Source organism: Priapulus caudatus, unplaced genomic scaffold (genome assembly GCF_000485595.1).
Source record: "Priapulus caudatus unplaced genomic scaffold, Priapulus_caudatus-5.0.1 Scaffold1353, whole genome shotgun sequence".
NCBI lineage: Eukaryota > Metazoa > Priapulida > Priapulimorpha > Priapulimorphida > Priapulidae > Priapulus > Priapulus caudatus.
Window position 1 is genome coordinate 11,401 of NW_014578414.1, and position 4,110 is coordinate 15,510.

Below are 4,110 nucleotides of genomic sequence, written 5' to 3' on the forward strand. Positions count from 1 at the left end.
TATTCATTTACTGAATGATGGATATTTATATACCGAATCAAATTGTCATGCAGACGTCACCACGTTCGTCAGCGTCATGTACCGTTCCTCGTTGCTAGGACTACATTAACCTGCTCTCTGGTTTTTAGGGCCCGTACGAGAAATGTGGCGGTCCGCGCAATATCTACGGCAGGTGCGCGCGATCGTTGAAATGTTACAAACGCATCGACGACCCGCTCGCTGTGGGGATGTGCGTGCACCGCAGACGTAAGTCACGTAACGCCTACAGACGCAGACGCTACTACCGCTAGACACATCCGCCGGAAGAGACGTCATCGGGACGCGTTTTTCCACTAGACACATCCCGCGGCGTCATGGCGACGCGTTTTTCCACTAGACACATCCCGCGGCGTCATGGCGAAGCGGCTTTCCACTAGACACATCCCGCGGCGTCATGGCGAAGCGGCTTTCCACTAGACACATCCCGCGGCGTCATGGCGACGCGGCTTTCCACTAGACACATCCCGCGGCGTCATGACGACTCGTTTTTCCACTAGCGTCCCATTCTTACTAGGAAATCAGCGTAGAACTAGATTGTTGCTTTGCGAGTTGATGTTTGTTCATGATCATTACTTCGATGGTAATTAGAGGTATTCTGTTAATTCGTTACGCCTGTGTCTCTCACGAACTGTTATCTATGTGTGTTATTATCTTTATCTTTATGTTCAACGCACCACGATTTGTCTAGATACATTCGCCATCATGACGTCACTAACGTGCGTCACGTGACCACAGTGCGAATCACGCGATAACCGCGTGTCAGTGTAAATATGTACACGAACATACTCTATCGACTATTACTCATTGTTACGTCACGGATTTCGTAAATGATTTCTTTTTTACTTCATAATAAACGCGTTGTTATTTGCTAAACCAATATCTCTGTCATTATTGTTTCCATAGTGCACACAACGCGCTCTGAGCGTTACATGGTAACGATACAGGGACGTATTCGGTGTTACATGATACATCAGTAAACCCAGCACGACTGCTCTGAAATAGATATTGATTATCTTCGATAATCGGTCTNCTCTCTCTCTCTCTCTCTCTCTCCTCTCTCTCTCTCTCTCTCCCTCTCTCCTCTTCGTTCTCACCCCCTATCTCTCTCTCTTACTCCCTCCATTTATGCTTCTCTTTCCTTCGCTCTCTCCCCCATCTCTTCCTTTTCGTCCCTATCCTTTACCAATTTCTTTTCTCTCTCTCTCTCTCGCCTTCTCTGTCGCCCTCTCTATTTCTTCCGTCTCTCTTTCTCTCTCTCACCCATGCATCTCCGCGTGCCACCTGTGCGCCTCTCTGCACATATACCCTACTCACATCTCCTCCTCTCCGCACGCGCTCCCCGCCCATCGACAAGACAAGCGGTGTTATACTTACGTGTAGCCCGTTATAGTAAAGACGTTTATAATTATATGTTGAGCGTGAGTTGAACTGCGTGATTGACATGGCATACACCTCCAATAAATGGCAACAGTAATTCAAATAAAGTCCTGTCAAGAAAACGCGCCTGCGGGCTTGCGCGCGTGCGTGCTTGCGTACCTGCGTGCGTACGTGCGTGCGTGTATGCGGGTCACTGTACCAGCTTGACAACAGCATCAACAGACATGGCAATTGACAACAACAACATAATAATAATAATAGTAGTAGTAGTAGTAGNGTGTGTGTGTGTGTGTGTGTGTGTGTGTGTGTGTGTGTGTGTGTGTGTGTGTCGGTGTGTGCGTGTATATACCCACACTAACTCATAGCACACATTCCCAAACATCGCCCAAAATAGCTTCGCTGCTGCCGTGCTCAGCGTCTGAACAGCTGCGCTCTGCCTGCCAGCGGCCCGTCACTCCCGGCTAGGCTTCTCATCAGCTCTTCTCCTCCCTCGTCTGCTGTCGAGGGGGGATGCGGGCTGCTGGTACGGATGCTGCAGCACACGCCTTACACGCGAGCATGCCGGTAGCAGCTGTACTCACACTCGTTTGCTGCTGCTTGCGGCAGCAGTCGTGAACGACAAAGAGAAGGGGAACGTGGTAAATACACATTCACTCGTATCCTCATCATTAGTCGATCTATGTTAATTAGTCGTGTTTTCGTGTGTACGTGCAAGCGCGCGCGTACGTGTGTCCACGTGTGCTGGTGCCGCGCTGGGACCGGTTACCGATGATTGTCCTATCGAAGTGCACGACAATTCGTGCTTGCAGCGGTCACGCCAAGGACTTTACTGCTCTCGAAAGAAAGAAAGAGAGTTCAAGAGAGAAATCGAGAGTTCAACCAGAGCGCGGTGTGTGGCTCGCCATGGGCTACCATTAATGCAATGACATGTCGCCTAATGTGTTAGTGACGACCAGCCAGTGCGACGTGCAGTGACCATCTATGAATGCTGAAGAGCGTCAATTACTAACGTCGTAGAAGGAAAGACTGAGTAAGAGAAAACGACACGGAGCGATATTGCTGAGAGAGAAGGGGAGGGAGAGAGGGTGAGAACGATAGAGAGGGGTGAAGGAGTGAGCGATAGAAAAGGAGAAAGAGAGAAGGGGAGAAAGAGAGAGGGAGAGAGAGAGCGGGAGAGAGGGAGAGAGAGCGGGAGAGAGGGAGAGAGAGAACGAGAGAAAGAGAGCAAGAGAGAAAGAGAGCGGGGGTGAGAGATGGGGAGAGAGTGAAAAAGAGAGAAAGAGAGAGGGAGAAAGAGCGAAAGAAAGAAAGAGAGAGAGGGAGAGAGAGAGGGGGAGAAAGAGAGAAAGAGAGACAGATAGAGCGGTATAGAGGGGGGAGGGAAAGAGAGGGAGAAAGAAAGAGAGAAAGAGAGAGAGAGAGAGAGAGAGAGAGAGAGAGAGAGAGAGAGAGAGAGAGAGAAACGAAGACAACATGCACTTTTCACAGACGCTAACTGTGTTCGTTTGCTGGCTGCTCGCTGTAATCATACCACCAGGGGGTGTGGTTTGCACTATTCGTCACCATCGGGCCGTAGAGAGAAACGACATCGGCATGCTGTCATCGTCATCATCATCGTCATCATCGTTTATGACAGCAGACGACTGTCGCCTGCCATACGATGTCGGAGCAAGCAATGAACTGGTGTGTGCGCCAGCAGGTATAGCTATCTATATATACTCGTACTCTCTCTCTCCCCCTCTCTCTCTCTCTGTTCAATGTTAATGTTGTATTCTCTTCTTGAGTGTTTTCAGAGGATTTACCTTACGCTTCAGATGCCTAACCTCAATATGAATCTGTAGTAGCAACCGGAGAAGTAGGATGTAGCAACAGTGACTTTATTTCTTACTTTATATCGTTTATATACAAATACATTCATCACTGTCGGTCTATTGCTATATTCTGCTCTCTGCCTTCTCGCTATCCCTTTCTAGATGCCTTCTCTATCTGCTGTTTCCATCTCTCTCTCCTTCCCCCATCTCTCTCTCTCTCTCTCTCTCTCTCTCTCTCTCTCTCTCTCTCTCTCTCTACCTTTTGCTGTATCCAACTACAACTCTTACTATGTGTATTATTATTATGACGGCCGACTCTTATATCCGCCCCTGGAATCCCAGCGCTACGATAAACAATTACTACTACTACATTGTTGCCGGATTACCAGACATGGACAATGCTCCAAGATAACGACAAATCTGTTGTCACTATTAAATTGTCTACGTCACGAATTTTCTATGGTGTATTTTATAAAATTATTGTTGCCATTTTTTACATTAAAAGCAAGTACTAACGGGACTAAATGTATCGTCAAATTCTTACCTGATAAGATTGTTTAAGACTAGTTAAAAATCCAAAAAACCTGGACGATTTGATATTATGATCCTGACATTACTTGCTTGCTATGGGCTATGTATGAGTCACGAGTGTATATGTTTACATCGAACAATATAGTAAAATAGAAAGTATAATGCAGCAAGTTAACCATAAAAACGCGATTAGTGGGTGGCCATTAGACCTGTCGCGTCTAGCTCACCTATCTCAACCCATCATAGATTACAACCGCTGACAATTACCAGGTCGTGTCACCTGCTAATGCTCTCGCTCTCTCTTTCTCTCTCTCTCTCTCTCTCTCTCTCTCTCTCTCTCTCTCTCTCTCTC